This window comes from Galleria mellonella, unplaced genomic scaffold (assembly GCF_026898425.1).
Source record: "Galleria mellonella isolate WM207_F2 unplaced genomic scaffold, CSIRO_AGI_GalMel_v1 utg132, whole genome shotgun sequence".
NCBI lineage: Eukaryota > Metazoa > Arthropoda > Insecta > Lepidoptera > Pyralidae > Galleria > Galleria mellonella.
Genome location: NW_026441989.1, coordinates 5,049,495 through 5,068,846, shown reverse-complemented (window position 1 = coordinate 5,068,846; position 19,352 = coordinate 5,049,495). Strand labels below are relative to the sequence as shown.

The following is a 19,352-nucleotide window of genomic DNA, read 5'->3' as shown; positions in this document are numbered from 1 at the left end:
TTTGTAATTAATATATATATATATATATATATATATATATATATATATATATATATATATATATATATATATATATATATATATAAATAATAATTGTATTTAATTACTTAATTAATATATAAAATTAATTAATTTGAAATTAATATAATTAATTAATATAATTAATTAATATAATATAATATAATGTACAGTAATTTGTTCGCCGTTTTGGTCCCGGCATAGAATAGGCCAGCCCTTCCTTTCCCGTGGGTGGCGTAATAGGCGATTAAGGAAGGGCGAGAGATGGGCAGCAGCGTCCCTCTTAAAACATCTCTCAAGCCTAGCTGCGGTTGTTAATGCACCTGCCAAACATGGCAACTAGTGGCAAAACCCCCCAAGGGGGAAGCTTATGTTCAGTAGTGGACAGTTAAAGACTGATATGATGATGATATTTGTAAACAAAACGTACATATGTATATTTATATTATTACAGAAAAACATTACATATATAGTTCCCAATTTAAATTTAAAATTACAAACTGATCTGAGAAATTTTTAATCCCCTTATTTGTATCATTGAACAAAAAGCATTTTGTTTTGATTTAAAATAACAGGTGTCAAATTTAGCCAGCCAAAGGTCAAATTAACTGACTAAATTATGACCCGTTTTTGACACTCGCTGCTCTATCTATAGGTATATATAAGATATGGTTATACAAATTATGGTTAACGTAACAGACGATGAAAGGTTTTAAGTTTCATCATAAAATAATATGTTGCGTTGACAACATAAAGTTGTCTTTGTATGGTGTCTGAGATTATGTAATGTAGAGCAAGCATTACTATTTGGATGAGTGCCCGACATATATCATATTATATTGAAGAAACTAGTTATTAATATAGTATGATAAATAACATGAACATCTACCTTAAAGCTATTGGTCCAATTTGTTCATATTAAGTAAGCTTTTTGGTAACTAACACATACAAATGGTAAAGTATTAAGCTTAAGATTCTTATCAGAATGGAAGTCATGTTCTTAATGGGATTGCATTTAATTACTCAAATATTTGATTTTCCTTTTCATTATAGACCCTTACTCTTGAAATAAATTACAATAAATTGATATTGAAATGAGACTTTTCGCACTCTCTAATTGATTGCTATACTACTCGTAGCGATATAATGGTTCCATATTATTTTGATGGATGAATATTAATGTAACTTGCCAATGCAAACTATTGTAAATCGATCCCGTTTATAACTTATTCTTAACTGTTGTCTCATAAGTGCAATACAAAATTGTCATTGGTAACAGATTGGATTGGTATTGATATTAGGTTCAAGAGTAGACTTGCAGGTATTTCTTTTTCAGCTGCTTACTTTTCGAACAATATATAGAGGTGGTGACATAGATATATAAAAAATGTTATTTCAAAATCATACAGTTCAGTTTTAATCAAATACTGTAGATTTTGGAGTAACGAGTCTTTTTTGACAATTTACGTATTTAGTAATCTTGGCAATTACTATATAATTGCTAGACAAGCTTACTCGGAAGTTGATATGGAAATAGTTAACCTTTATCTGGTGCATAATAAAAAGCTTAACATAATCTCAGATGTATCAGAATGAAAATTATTTGCGTAGTAGGTAAGCTGCCTATGCAATTTTTGCAATATAATTTTCTTCTCTCCTCCAATAGCGCTGCGCGGCAGTAATAATTATTCAAATGCTTATAAGTAATGGGCATTGACTTCCGCGGTCGTCTCCACGCCTCTATAGCTTCACTCAAATTTGACTTCTAATTACCTCGCCACTGCCGACGTTTTATGTTTCCATAAGCCATTACTTTAATTAATTCTTAAGCTTTTCTCACGCTGTATTATCGTAATTTGACATTAGACTAAAGATTTTTCGTGTTGTTATAACTATTGCTATGAAGTAGTTGTTATATAAATTAAGTGTAGATACATTTTACGTTGTAACTTAGTGGGAGTTTATCATGATAAGCTAATCTAGATGCTCGTGTATATCAAGACAATGTTATATTTGATATATGTATTTTGTTGTTAAATTATTTTGATAGTTGACAACAATGAATTTTTTTTTTCATGTAAAAATATCGAAAACTCCTACTCTAATTATATATTAAAAAACCTGGCAGAAATCTTCGTGTGGAAAGAAAGCGGCCTAAAACCTTTTAATATCAGAGACATTTCCATAGAAGTTATAGAAATAGATGATGTAATAGTAATTTCATACTGAGCAGGGAATGTAATACAAGAATTTTAATCATTTCAATACAATCTACAATGAAAAGAACTTTTCGTTGTAGATAGTCACGAGGATGGGCATCGCTATGGCTATTATGATAGAACAAATAAAGACAGTACAATTGCACCCTGCATTAACGGTCGACAACCCTTTATGGCATCGAACAATGAGGAAGAGCCGCGATGTCACCCTTCTCCGTGTGGCGAGAGAGCGTTCGCCGAGGCCCAAGTCGTGTGGGGCAACCTTGCGACAAGCGACGGCGCAGTAGCGAGCGACGCCGCACCCGGACCGCACCGGCGCCGACCGCGCACTGAATCGCCGCGGATTGCGATACCAACCTGTTTCGAAACGAACCCCGCCGGACACCGGGGTAGGGTGGACCGGACATCGCATTGTGCATAAGTGACCCCTATTGGACGCATCCAAACACTGACCGATACTGGGTGTCTAACAGCGTCATGCAAATCGCTATCGGTTGATGCGGGGTTGCCCAGCTGCCCCCTCTGCGGCCAGTCTTTGACCCGTTCCACAGGTATTTTTCATTATTGCCGTGACCTGTTTTCTTCTTGTCCATTCTTCAAAGATATTATTATGATATCAATCAGCATATTAAATTTAACAGATATGATGTCAGGTTTACAATTAATGCAAGTAACTTTTATTATGATAATTATTGCAGTGCATTCTTAGAAATGACAGAAGACGGCTACGTAATATTATGATTCCATAAAATAAGCTGATAAAAATACATCCATAATAAATGAATAATAAAAAATGGCTACTTTTTTATGACAAATTAAATAATACACTATTTATTTATATGCAAAGATGGTGAATTTTTCCTATATGTTTTATAAATGCTAAACAGTATTATTATGCATTTAGTAATCTAATTCCCTCGTTGGTTTTCTATAAATATCTGGTACGGTGATTTATACAACGGTGTCAACACCAGTCGGTTAGACCGTTGTAAATGCAACTTGTAAGCACATATGTACGAATGTAAATATTAAAGAAGAAAATTAAATAAAGATTTAGTCATAAACATTATTTTTAAGAATTGTTGGTTTTCACCATTTAATCTATACTTGTATATCAATTATGATGTCATATTCTTGTTTATATAACATAATAATATTCATTATAGGTAATTATAATTTTACAGTCTTATTATTATAAAAATTTATGATAATTTTTTCCCCTTCAATTAAATACTCACAATATACTTTAAAGATTTTAATTACTAGATAAAGTAAATATACTACAAATTTATGTATCTATTTAGCATGTTCATCAATTATTTACTCCAAAAAGTAACGATTGCCTACTTGGAGAAACAGGACTCTATTGAATATGATTTACTGGTATATCTGTGTACCTTCACATTAGTGTTTCACATTGTGTTCACTAGTATCATATAGGTATAAATAACAAATAGAATGGATATGTTATTCATCAAAGATTATTTCCACTATTTTATATGCAAATTAGAATTGAAACAACATAACATGCATTGATATACATAGTATGGAATATTATTAGTTTTTAAATCGCAAATATTACTACGGTAGGGCAAAAATGGAGGAAGGTAATGGCATATCATTTAAATATTCAGATGCTGATATATACTATATAATTAAGTGGAAATATCTGTAATTTAACCATTATATTGTATTGTACTTCCGCGTTGCGTGGCACCGGCGCGCGCGCACAGTCAGCCCGCGTCAACAGATTTTATAGCGCATTTGACCGTGAGAGCTGAAGCGTGGCCGTTTTTTGCCTAATGCGTTATTTATTAAAATTTGATTATAAAACAACCGAAGTTAATTTTATAAGATGGCGACTTGTCAAAACTTCACATACTACACATAAATATTGGTATTTTAGTGTTGTTAATTGGAAATGAATATGTGTATATACCATTAGACCTTAATAATTATGTAGAATTTGTCTTAATTAATGTTCCTAAATAATGTAACAATCGCCTGAGAACCCTCTATAATAATAATAATAAAAAATATATGTATATAAATCTTATTCTAATGAAATAAAAAAAATAGTCGTTTGTAGTGGGTATATTGTTTTTTTAATAATTGTATATAGTTTTTTTTTTAATTGTTAATAAATGGAATATAATGATTCAGTGATGAGTTAAAATAAATAAAAAAACAGCAAACAAAAACACAAAAAAGAAACAACGAATTCAGACAGTAGCTCAGTTTAGAATTGACGATCGTATCATGTAATAGTAAAAATAAATAAAGCTGAGAACATTCTTTAATTTTGAAGTCGCTTTAAATATTCAAATAACTGTCTTATTTAAGTTCAAAATCACGATTTAATATACAATGGCAGACTTATTCTATAGAGGGAACTCTTACAGTCAATCTTTGAAAAGCTGAAAGAAAACTAGAATGTTTAACGGTAAAAACCGTACATCAAAAACTCAATAATACCTAGTTAAAATTTAATATATAATACAATAAAAAAATAACTGTATACGCCTACATAAATATATACTTGATTAGTTTAATAAGATTAAATATAATTAATTTAAAATACTGGACTTTTCACACAAATCTGCACTCCTGATTAGAATCCCTAAAGAGATGATGGTTTCCGAAAATGCCAAAATAAGTACCTCTTTGTATTGTAAAATTTTCAAGTTCAAAATTGACAAACATTCATAAAGATTTTTTATCATATTTGGATTCTGTAACCTGGCAATAGTATATTTTTTTATTTTTCTTACTACATATAGTATCACCGTGTGATCTTGGCATAGAATGAACTATGCCTTACTTTTCCATGGGTGTCGTAAGAGGCGACTAAGAGAATTTAATGGTTAAGGGATGGGCAGCACCGTCTCTTTTAAAACATCAACAAAGCCAACCCCGCCAAGCATGGCAACTACAGATAAAATCCCTACGGCATCTTTGCCCATAAACTGCCTTTAGTTTATGGGGAATTTACGGGGGGGGTCTATGTTGAGTAGTGGACAATTAACGGCTGATATGATGTTTTTTTGTTACTTATTTCAGTGCTGGGATTTCAACATTGATTCTGATTTGTAAATTATAGTTACAATTTATGCTCCATTTTTCACCATAAGAGATTAAGATATAGGACGGTATAAAACGAAATAAATCGAATTCCTTCTTTTTCATTGCGGTTCTATTAGTGACGACATCAATAAAAGACTGCAAATATCAAAAATGAACTGTTGAATGGTCACATGATTTACGTGAGTAGTATATTTAGCGTATAACTTTAAATACAACGTTGAGATACAATTTTTTTTAACCCCCAGTGTTTACGAATTGACCCCTTATGCTGATGTTCTTTCAGTCCATAGTCACAGCTCTTTTATTTTGTAGATATGAATAACTGATGCATATCGACAAAATAAACCAGTATCGTATTATCACTTACAATCAAGTTCTGCTGCAGGCAGCGTATGTACTTTGTGATTAATTTGCTTACAATTCATCAATACGTTCTATAATCGTATATGAAGCTCATCCCGATAATGAAATTTACAAGAACTAACATATTAAAATCAGTATAACTTAAATACTATTGATATTGTGGGTTCGTAAATTATAAAACTATGGGTATTGATGAATGAATGATGATGATAATTATGAAAGTGTTGGATTGATTTGATTATGTTGGTTCTATTTCTACGAGTTATCATGATGTGTATCGCTAAATGACATAATTTAGCATATATTTTAGACCGTTTTTTAATATCTTGGTTCGAAACAACATGTAACATTGTTAAAAATTGCAAAATATTAATTTAATAAATACGGTTATATATTTATTTTATTAAATAAATTGAATAGAAAGAGCATTGTAATTTATATGAATTAATAGTTCATATAACTATCGTTAAAAGCAATTACGAAATGTTAAAGAAAATTGTATGAAAACAACTTTTAAATTATAAAGTAATTTGTAAATAAATTTTAAAATTGATCTTTAATTATTTCAGTTCATTCGTGACTGGACACCTTCCCGAGCCATTAGTTTTACGAATAAAGAAAATAATGAAAAAAGTATACATCGAATAGCGCTAAAATGTCACGCACGTAATATGGACAGAGACCAAAAGAGCCGCTAAAGTGCCAGATGCGTCAAGTGGTACCCATGTACCACGACATACATTAGAATAGTATTTTCGAATATCAAATATTGATTTTGGCGGCGGTCGTTGTGCAAACAATTAATGTTTATTTCTCTAAAAACATCGGCGCGCGAGCGCTCACATTTTTTGTTTAGCTAATGATTGATTTTTTATTTACTCCCTGTGTGTAGCCGTACAAAGACAACGGCAAATAAAGTCGGGAATATTTTTCTCACGGAACGCATATCGCAACAGAACGTCCGTTACATTTTTTACTAAAAAACACGTGAAGTTAACGTGTAACGTGCGCGCGTAGAAGCAGTGACCGCACGGCGCGGTGACCGCGTCGCCAGAGCTCGTGTGTCACCCGTCAGATCGAATATTCGAGATAAAATTAAAACTAATGTACACTCAAAACTTTTCACAATCACCGGCGAGGGCAATAAATAAAGCTTCGCCGAAGAACGGGAGCAATTAATATGGGCGCGCCCGTCTCGCGTGAAAGTAGTATACGTTGATCACATGTGTGTACTACCTCGTACATATTATAGTGCCTACCTACTAGCAATAAATATTATAAACAACTATAACATACTACTTTTATTTATATATGTGGGTGTTTATAATTCGCAATTTCATTCCATCCAAGGACCGGACATGCACATATAAATAATAATAGAAAGTTATCTAGTTACGTTTTCTATACATATCAATTTAATTAGCGTACATTTCATAGTAGGTATTAGGAGTTTTTTACTGCTATTAATTAACTATATATAACTTAAGAATTAGAAAATAATGTTATAAATTTTATAATAACATTAACATTAAATTATTTCGCAGCTAACACTTATCTGCTAAAGTATTAGATATGGGACATATTCTATATCTAATTCGAAATCGAATTTAGAAATAACATTATTAGAGGTAGGTATGACACGATACTTTCTACACGTCATAAAACTAAAAATTTATAAATAAAATAATTAAAATTTGCCAATTTAATTAATACTCTGTATATGTATAGATTTCATTGGAATGGATATAATATCAAATAAATCATATATAGTGAACGATAATCACAGACTATGTTTATGGATGCTATATTTATACGCCTTATAGGTGTAGGTACAATTCGGGCCAATTATTTGAAATTGAACTGATATTCGATTGACCTACATTGAAAGTATTTTGCGATAGTACTGCCTATGCATATGTAGACGACATATCGAAATTGGCGTGTATATAATTTGAATACGGCCTCAAAGAGCGATGACGGCGATAGCCTTATATTAGGGTTGCCATTATTTATTACATTCTTTATTACTGATATAAAACGATTCGAAAAACGAAATGTTTTTAAGGCAAATTTGCTTTAAAATGAAGATAGATATATATATTTTTTAAGTTTATTTATTATTTAATTTAATGTATTTTATTTATTGTGGTATATGTAAACCGTAAATCTTGATTCACATCAGAATTTAATGTTCATCAAGAATACCAGTATCGGTAACCCTATTGTTGTTAAGTAGCTGGTAAAGTGAATGGCTCTCAAATTATGTAGGTAATTTACCATATGATACCTATATGTGTTGTTTAGGTTTAGTATTTTTTTTTTAATTGTAGTAAGTACCTATATTACATTATCGAATAAATAGTGTCACAACGACATGAATTTCAATTTATCATGACTGTCATGCACGGGAAGAGATATTAGTTCGGCGACATTAGATAGTTTTCCTTAGTGTAATGCTTTTAACGCAAACCAGCAATGAACTCAAATTACATTACACGATGTATATATGTTTACTTATTACTGAAGCCTTATGGCTTATGTTAACAATATTTTTAATATTGCAAATGTTGATCTTGTACATTATAATAAAAAATCGTGTTTGTTTTAATGTTAATTTTCATTAATATTCTCTGTATAGTTACTATGTAACATTTAGACTGTTTCGCTGATGGTTAAATAGATAACATTTAAAATATATTGTTTTGACTTCTTCACAGATAAGCTCAAATACTGACATTTCGATATAAGATATTATACTTCATAATAATAAATATAGTTTAATATTTCAATTTACAAATTTATTTTAGAATGAACATAAAACTTTTGATATAATTATGTAGATGTCCATTGTATGCCAGCGTAGACGTATATTTTTTATTTAGTTAGCGTCTTCCCGAGAATTCCACGCGTGTCGTGTCAGTTTTTCTAGGTATAACGCGTGAGTGCAGCTCGGAATGCGGCTCACAGTCCAGCGTCTCCCCACTGCATTTGCTAAGAGTATAGTTAAGATCCAAAATATTTATCGCATTTCAACCTACGTAATTGACATATAAACCCCTGCAGTAAATAATTCTGTTAGCATTATGAGTTTCCTAGAAGTAAACCGATGTGATCGGTAGATTTACGTGTTTAGGATGAACTGGTAATACACCCATACAAGCAGGCATGCAGGTATACACACAGAATGCAATGTAGCTACGGGCTACGCGCCGTAGATCATAATCCGACGAGTATTTATTGGTGCCTGCGCTTTCTAAAGCCCTGCGCCGTGCTAAAGCTGAATACTCACGAATGTCAAATGACACGCGATGTTACGCGCAATCGCTGTATACTTTGTTATTTACTCCAATGACCAACACTATTGTATTTTAAATGTGAATAAGCTGTAGTGAGTGGCAGGTGACTAGTGGGATTTACGCCTTGCCCTTTTCGTGCAGCTATTATAATTTTAAGTCTCATTTATTATTTAATATAATTTTATGGTAATCATTCAACAATGGTCAAAAAGAATATTAAATATTACTTTTATTTTCTTTATATTCTCTTATTATAATATTTATGTTAAAAGAGAAGTCCCGGTTTACTTACATGTTGACAGATTAGCAACTGGGCTAAAAAATAAATAGATACAGATTTTATTTTAAGTGTGTAGAACTATAGACATTTAAAGTAATACCTCTGTAACTCATTATCCCATATCAGATGTAGATATAACTGAATACTAAGAGGGAATTTGGTAATGTATGATATAAAAGTATGAAAGATACAAAGATTATATGGACGATATAAAATTAGAAATGAGGTTTAGTGGAGACATGAACGCTTATTACACTTGAAATATATTTAGTTGTTCTATAAAATGCATTAGTCATGATCATGTGAAACGGTTTGGAATTTAAATGTGTTCTTTTCTAAATGACATAGGATTCCAAAATATGTCATGGCGATTCTAAAGTGTACAGGTAAACACAAAGTTCGGGTTAATGGTGTAAATGGTGCAATCTCGCTCTTTTTATATAAAAAATATACAATCAAATTTTATTGAACGGCTACAACTCGATTAGAAAATACGTGGACACAAGGTAATAAAATTAGAAAGTTAGTATTAATTGATTTTTTATTATAGTTGCTTAAAAATTTAAGACTGCGTGTAAGCATATATCTACCTACTAGTCATAACTCGGGGTCTTGCTGTATTTAAATTATAATTATTGTTATTAATATTCGGAGAATAGAACACCTAATATAAAAAAAAATAAGTGTAGGATAATTTTGCATTTAAATTTTAAAATATAACATTTAAAAAATATGTTAAGTAAAAATTATTAATGATTGAACACAAGTTATCGGACAATGTTTCCAACCCTCTGTTCAAATTAGACTTTTTAGATTTGATATTCTATAATAGGTGTGACTTATAATAATCTTATTATTAGCAATCACAGTATGCAGCTAAGTATTTAACGAACAGCGCTGTACAGTACGTCCCATCAACTAGTCTGCCTAATCATTCTTGACACTTGCATTTCTGACAACGGCTAATTTAATTTGAAGTGGCGGACTTAAAATAAGTATAATGTTCTCGATAATTTCTCTTTGTTGACTAGTATATTAAGAATTAAGTTAAAAAAATTTTGATCGAATATATAAAAGAACGTTTAACCTGATTGTTTTTATTTGTTGTGTATTTAAAAATAATTAATTAATTAAAGATCTGTAACAATCACAAAACATAGTACTTTACAGTATACACTGTTATGTTCATGGTATTGTTTATGTTTATAGGCGACAAATCGAAGGCCTTTAGCGTATATTATTTTTATTATTTATATAGAGCATAATCCTATAACTTTATCTACTGATCAAAAAAGAAAAAGAATTTCAGACAGAGTTACATTTTTAATTATGCCAATTTAATGTAGAAGGCAGATCTACAAATTCGAAGTAACATTACACGTAAAATCAGCAATACAAGATATACTTGGACATGTATAGACACAACCAACTGCATCAGCTCCAGAATCTTCGAACTTACATAAATAAGATTCTAGTGGTCACCTTTCTCTTGAAGGAAGTTACAACAAAATGCAAAGAAAGATCTAGAAAGTTTGCATTAGATGTGTCAGATAAAGCAATGAATATTCAGTAACTTAATTTTTCTGCCATTACGATTGTATCTATAAGGCCCACATAATATAATTTCAGTGTAGGTTTTTTTTATATCAATATAATATTATAATAAATATAATCATTTTTATTTAATTCTATGTCAAAACCAATGTAATAACTGATTAATTTTTGCACAAATACATAGCGGTACCTAGGTGCCTCGTCACTCTGATTCACGTGTAACAAATAATTCAGTCAATAACATTAACATCATAGATTTTTTAAAATTGAAACATAAGAATATAATTTTAACGATAATTAGGAACTCTCAAAAACACAGTAGCAAGAAGCAGGCTTAACAAATATTTTATTTACAGTTGAATCTTGTTACTCACATAAGGCTTAAAAAAGTTTTCTTGCTTGTAGGTGAGAATGCTTTACTTTTTATCACTGGTAATACTTACAAATTTTATCATCTTTATTTTTAGCACACCACACGTTCTATTTCATCCCTGTTGCATGGAGTGGTTTTTCGTTGATCATATTTTTAATCCAATATTCTAATGGTTACAGGATAGTAGAATGAGTTGGAAGTATAATCCTCATTATTTGCATACTCTGCTATTACTTTATTCAATCTAATTTAATATTAGCCTATATGATTTGGTTAAAAAGTCATAGTTTTGCAGGTATGAATCAAGATTATAAGAATTCTTTGTCTGCAAATCCAAAGCTAAAAAATATTGAAATTATATTAATTTTATATATTACACTAAATAAAAACCTTTACTTTTCTAAACATTCAAAGGTTTATACGATTAAAAGCAAATTTTAAATTTATTATGTTAATAAATAATTCTAACAGTCACTATTTTAAATAATTTTAAATTTAGCTTGCCTAAAGGTCAGATAATAAGCATTTTTTTTTAAATAAATATTATGTAGTTAATCATATGAATTAATATGTTTTTGTGTTGCTATTAATATATTGGTGACATCGACGATGTATTAAGACATGTAAATCGCGGTATGTTGTTTGCGCGATGATGGCCGAAGGGACTGTGCATGGGGTTGCGTACGAGTATAGTGCTAGCTACCTGCGGCCGCCAAGAGCGTGTGAAGTCCGGTACACACGGGGGGTGCACTTTATAAAAGAATATTCAAATGCGCTCCTGGACGCGGCTCGCATGAATGTACATTACCCTATGACCATATTATTTTTAACATGCGAAGATAATAGCTCATCGGGGCGATTTTAATTTTTTATCGCTTTCTTATGCATTTCAACTCTTTATAAGGGCCTCGCAACGCTTTAGGCTTTTTGCGTAACAGGCGTATGTTGTCATTAGGGGAAAATACTGTGAGCCATTGTTTCTAATAATAACAAAATGTAAATAATTGTCGTGTTAACAAATAAAGCAAATCAATTTAGTATACGTACTGTATTTTTTTTAGATTTTGAAACTTAATTTGTACTGCAAAAAATAATAGATATGGTACTATTAATTGTTATAGATTTTTTTTTATTTGGTTGATTACTTGACGATCGATTTTATTTTTCTCATGTAATATTAAGTCTTCTATTAGATGTCCCTGCTGCGGTAAACAACAATAATGAATAATAAGTATTCTCAATGGCACCTTCTACCATTGATGTTTATGACACTACCCTATAATTTGGCAATCAGCTTCGTAGCACTACTCCCGTGCTATTGTAATCCAAGTATTGGCGTGGAGCTAGCCCGCTGGGATGGAATACCCACTCTGTAATTTTGTGGTTACTTGCAGGTGTTTATTATAGTATAGGTCTACTATTATGGGAAGACTTAAATAAGCAGGATGCAACAATTAATTCATTTTTTATAATTTGATCAACAATTTAAGTTACAAATGTTATTAGACTGTTTAAAATATTAACATAAAATTTATAAACCTTGCAAATTATGTAGGCTATTAGTAATTTTATAACGTCTTTTAGTAGTCTCTATTATTAATGCAAATCACTTTCAATGATTTCACACGGTGAGCGATGCGCTGACCATTGTCTCCATATCATTATAGAAAATTGCAAGCCGATTCCATTGTTATTTCTTCACCCCTTTCTTTGCCTTGTGTCCATGAGCGTTACAGCGAGCTATGACAATATCTCACAGTTGTGACAATCGTAGCATAGGGAGATGCGCATTGTTTCGCAGCATCTGAGGGTCCTGCCAAGAATTTATGCTTGCCTGTCATAACAGAATGAATTTACGCATTGTGAATCAATAAAGTGATTTCATCTATAGAAGCTCTTTGTCTCTAAGCGTTAAATTTACGTAACATATTAGGATGTCTGTAAATATTAATAGATAAGTGGGTACTTGCTGTTGAGACAATAGACGCTCATTTGTATTATGCCAAATTGATAATAACAAAATATAACATGTTATTGTTCTTACAACATTTTGCACTATGTATTAAATAACAAATGTCAAATTTAAATAGATATAATTATTTATTTATTTGCAGTGTTAAAATACAATATAGACAATGACAAAATTAATGGACCAATAAATGCCATACTTGAATTACTTTTGAGTAAGCACATAAATACCTATGTTGTACCTACATCAAAGTTAAATATAAGTGGGTACATACATTGCTGTACGAGATCGAACGGTTAATATATTTTTTCGTACAGTTTGCCTACCAGCATCTCTTGTTTACACTCAATACTGTAATTTCATAATTCAAGCGTTTAAATGCATAGCTTTTCGTGAGCGTTCGTAAAAAAGCGCAGAGGCTTGCTGGAGCGGCGATTACGGCCCTTAAAATAACATCGTACGTTTAAGTTAATGACAGACACACCGACAAAATGCACTTATAATTGCTTATACAAAGAGTTTTGGTGAAAAATTATCATGTATATGGTTTTACGGTGGTGTTCTCCCACGGGATGCGGGGATGCATTTAAATGCTTCCTCGGTATAGTAAATTGCTTTTTCAAATACCATACCTACTGTATTTTGCTTGGTCGTATTATGTTGATCGCTTTAAATAAAATCTATAAATTAAATGTGTTACCATTCGTATGTCTAGTTATTACCTAGTATATGGCAAGAAGTGAGAATAAAGCTCAATATAACTGCAAGAATATGAAATCTTAATAAATCACTATGTCAAGCCATCTAGTCAGAATTGTAGTAATAGGTTAAAAGCATCGTCTTACAACGGGAGATCTATATTCAGCAGTGTGACGTTTATTAGGTGTTGATGGTATAGTCAAAGACTTTGCAACTTTAATATTATAAATATGGACGAATAACTATGTTGTTATTACTTACTGGTTTGCGAATTCGTCTACAGTACTAGGACATATGATTGATCGGGATCAAAGAGTAGCCTCTGCCTTATATTTGGCATGTACCCAAATATTGTTTGATTTAGTAGGATTCTTATGCGAGTTGTTAATACGTCAAAAGGTAACAAACATAAACAAACTCATAATTATATTAGTATTAATTATTGAATATAAATCAAATTGGATGTTACATTGTAACAAAATATACTAAATTAAAGAACATAGAAAAATAAAATATTATGTATGCGAGAACTCTACTCATAGTCATGTACTGTGGCCACTTAGTAATGCTGATAGGCGGCCGACTCTCGCTAATTGGTCCATCTGTCAATGACACCATAAGCGGATGTCGCATTTTTATGAGGCGCTATTTACGTATTTTTCATATATTCTGACTTATACTGTTTAGTCAACATTCGATACATGTACAGCAATTATAATATAATATTACAAGCAACGTTAATTTAACTCAATATTTTTTTTTTAATTTGAATATTTTACATGAATATAAATATCTACTAGAGATCTACTTCTTACCACTTAGACAATAGTTCAGTTCAGTAAATATATTTTGAATTTTAAGATACAATTTATTTCTATAATAAAAATAATTTATCATCAGATATCGAACAATAACTACAATTTAAATAAAAATACCTGGTAGGTAAGTAATGCCCTAATAATTATGATTTACCTGATTTGAATTTTAGAATATTGGAAAACTTTCACGGACCTTCATTAAAAATATTACCATAATGATGACATTGGATTATGCTGAAACTTCCCATACACCATTAGTTGGTCTAAGTTGAAAGACTTAGGCTTATGTGAGCTGGTAGATACCTACAGCGAGTAATAAATTCTCATAACTAGCCGGTGGTTACTAGGCAATAATCGACGTTGCCTATATTTGCATAATTGTGCTCACTAAGTGTCCGTATCTACATAAAATGAGTATGTTTTTTTATGATTCCCTAATACTTATATTACATTGTCGATAATCCAATATATACATAAAAATTATAAACATCGAAGTGATAATTTTAGTATTATATATTCGTGAACTTAATGTGGTACCTAAAGAACGACAATTTCAAAGTCTAGATATTGAACTCGAAATAAATATATAACTAAATAATTGTATAATAGTTAGTTCTTAATAAACTTAAAAGATAAAAGTCTAATAAGAATGTGCTATAGATTCGGTATAATCCATAATGTATATTAATTATACCCTACTACATTTCAATGCGTTAATTTGTATAGATATTTGTTACTCTAGGAAAGGCCGCGAGTTTCAGTTAAATAGTATTAAAATTGATACAGCCGATTAATTAAACCTTATCCGCATTAATCGGTCGAGGTTAGGGGGCGTTAATAATAAGAAATAAATTTTCTTATTCAAATGTTAGGTATTTTATTTTATTATGCATATCGATTACACCGTTACTGCCACAAAGATAAAGCTAGCTGGCGAATGAATATTTATAATGTTCTGGATTGAGATGTAAATAAATGTATAAGATCCATTAACGAACACTCAGTCTGTTTTGCACCGAGTGCCTGTAACATGCAAAACTGTAATTTTATTCCTATTTTGATTACTACATCGTACGTTAATATGTAAAACCCTTATAAGGTATTTGCCTATTCAATACTAGAAAACGTAGTGGTTATGAATTTAGCGATTATTACTTACTAATACTATATTTATGCATGAATAATTTAGATGTGTGCTAACATCTGCATTTATCCTGGTAAATAGGCTTAATTTTATTATATAAAAACAACTGTATATTGGTACATGGGTATTATAAAAAAATTTTAAATTACAGTCATGTCTGTATATTGAACATTAAGTATTGAATATTTTTCTATAAAATCAATTGCTACTGTAAAGTAGCAATTGATTTTATAGAAAAATATTCGTAATACCAAATCTTGGTATAGAAACTGAAACATTTTAAGGTATGTACTTATAATATCGCCAGTTAGTATGTATATCACATCATTATCAGATTCGAATATTACTACATGAAATTTGCAAGAGGACATGGAGGGTCACTTATAAGAATAACTAGGTGAATAGTTGAAGTTTTGAAATAATCAAAATATATCTCATCAAATAAGAGGTATTTTTAAATTCAGTTAGATAACTCTCTGTGGTTTAGAATAAAAGAATAAAAAGTGTCAAAAGACGTGAAAAAGTCCAATTAGCGGTTGTAAATTATTTATTTATAAAAGCTAGACATAAATTGTTGTTTGTGTGTTCAATCACATCAATAATACAACATGCGGCAAATGAGAACGGAAGATAGAAAAAAGTGTAACAGAATACAATTTTATTACAGAGACATTTCCGTTCGATTCGATTGGAGATAATTTTTAACCACGAGACTTGAGCACGGCTAATCTAATTAGATTCCAACTAGTACGACTTGTTCATAAAAACTGTTATGAAGTTGGACGCGGCGATCAGGCGACAATTATGTGTTGCTATCAGATTGCGCTGCTGTTTGCAGTCCGTATTCTTAGGGACTTAATACACTATCAAATATATATTAGAATCATATTTAGATCATATTAATTTATCAGCAAAATTTTTTTTATTATTATATCAGCCGGTAATTGTCCACTGTTGAACATAAGTTTATTTCATAAAGGAGGTTTGCCAGTAGTTGCCATGCTTGGCAGGCGGGTTGGCAACCGCAGTTAGATTTTGGTGATGCTTTAAGAGGAATGCTGTTGCCCATCCCTCGACTCTTAAGATACAATATTTTGATAATAATAGTTAAGTGAGATCAATTTTCGTTTCTATCCTGTGTCGAACTTACAGATAAAAATAGGGTATTGCAATAGTAATTTAGCTACTTACGGGCTTATCAAATAAAGCATATTTATGAAGATATTGATAAATTTTTTTATGTTAAAAACATATAATATTTTTGATAAGTTAGAAAACTCTTATGAGATTACGTTTCGTTTGAACCTTATATTTACGAATATGTATATTTGATTAGCCTTTACGATTTAAATAAATATGACCATATCCAGATCAGTTTAGCAGATTACGTAGCTTTTTTTAAATATAAATAAAAATGTACATTATCTTTAATTGCTTAGGATTAATCTAGTGAGATCCTTTCGTTTTTAATTAGTATTTTTTATTGTAATAATATGTTTTATACAACTTAGAATGGCAAACGAATCCTTTATGTGTTGCGATTCTTGTATTTCCATGTTATCTATATATATATATTTGATGGTGTAATATGCCCTTTATTTTAGAACCATATTTGGTACTTATCTATTGACGAAAGCAATAACACTGTATTTAACTCGAATGTCTGAGACCTTTATTACGAACACTGCCTTATTGGAAATAATTTTATTGTCAGGTTGGACCTTGGGTTTATCATAATAATAATATTCAGTATTCGAATAGGTGCTTTGGACATAGGTACATGCAGTCAATAAGTAGATAATTTAACAGGGTAAATAAATTCTATCTACTCGTATTTGTACTTTGAAACCATGTTATACACAGTTGTAATAAAATATTTTAATTTGAATACTACCAGTTTTACAGTAAATTTTAACTGGGGACAATTATGTTTCATAAGACAGATAAGATAGTTATTTACCACGGTTGTTTTCGGACGATGGATGACGATGTGGAATATAGATATTTACATTTTCAACAAATTAGTTGTATCTAACAAGATAATTTATTATGAGACCTTGTAATTATATGTGGCATTATATACGAGTATAGCACATAAGTAGTTGCATTATCTGTATTTCGCAGCATTACAGACAATGCAACTATACCTTTTGATCTTTTATGGATAGAAAGTATAAAAAAAATAGTGATAAATAATTTTATGTAATGGAATGTTTTGGATGTAAATTTTTATTCGTTACACTTTTATCAACAGTAATATAAACGACTAGCTAAAATATAGTAGATTTTTTTAAAAGTAAGTATTTTTAAAATCTTTTTGCATCTATTGTCTTTTAATTATGCTGTAAATTTACCTGATAATCGATTTTTTATAATTTTGAGAATTCGTTTTTAGCGATAATTAGACTTTCACTTGCATGTTTTAGTTATTTAGTGTATACCTAAGTTTATTTTAATACACTTGTTACTTGTCGAAATAAGTTAATCTACAAATTTTGTTAAGTTACAAACCTATCATCTACCATATCTCTTATATATTATTCAATGTTCAAGCGAACACAAATAACTCACGTTGTTCACTTCTATCGGAATAGTAATACTTAAATAAATAATACTGCAGTAGTTATAAAAGGTACTTAATAATAATTAGCGATAAGATTATTAATAGCGTTATAAATTATGCGTATTTATAGGTACAATTTTATTTTTCATTGGGCTTTAAATAGACGGTACGAAGTCATATGAATTCCGGCTCTACAGATATTAAGGTAAGGTTGCTGCTATTGAATCATTTAACTGAACAGGCATGGAGTTTAAAGCGTGACATTAGAAATAAAAAATAATTCATGCGGTTGTTATTCCAGATTTCTTGTATTAAACTTACATAATTGTAAAATTTTTAAAACAAATTCTCTGATAGTTGTCTTTTTTATGAATTAACAGAGAGTAGCAACTATCAACAGTTGACATATTATATATAGTAACACTTATATCACAGAACTGGTATCGATCATGGTACTACTCATGCATTGCCATTCCGTAGGAATTAAATATTATGCCTCCGTACTCTTTATTGAACTGCAGTTTTATTATAAAACTCTTATGATCATTTAAAAATAGGTTTTTTAGTACTTATACACGTTTTAGAGTTTTGATATAAGGAATGATTTTTAATGGAATGGATTTTAAGATAGTTCAATTAATGCGCTTGCCCAATTATTGCACATTATTACTGACACTCTAGAACTAAACTTTCATAATTAAGATGATTCTAATTATGTTCCATGATATTAAAGATATTTTCATTTACATAATACATACTATTAAAAAAAAATTAAGAAACTGAAAATTTTAAAATGATTAATTACACTTTACGGTAGTACGGTTAAAATATTATTAATTTTAGTTTCTAATATATATCGTCACAATAATTTATACCTTTTTTAAAACCTAATGTAAAATAAAATTGCACCTATAAATTTTATTGTTATATCTGCATGTGATGGTGGTGCGACGTATGGCCGAGGCCCGAGGG

The 19,352-nt window shown here is 30.3% G+C and overlaps 1 protein-coding gene across 5 annotated transcripts in view; it reads left to right on the top strand.

Annotated features, from left to right (window-relative positions):
* The window catches only part of LOC113518530 (protein grainyhead), a 139,382-nt gene that overhangs the window by 52,390 nt on the left and 67,640 nt on the right, over positions 1 to 19,352 (top strand). Inside the window, exon 1 of one of the 5 annotated variants that reach the window (XM_031913256.2) lies at positions 2,531 to 2,788. The exons of the other annotated variants lie outside the window; for them this stretch is intronic. The gene's annotated coding sequence lies outside the window, so the exon portion shown is untranslated. Of the gene's footprint in view, positions 1 to 2,530; positions 2,789 to 19,352 lie in introns of those variants that run through there. 5 annotated transcript variants of the gene reach the window in all.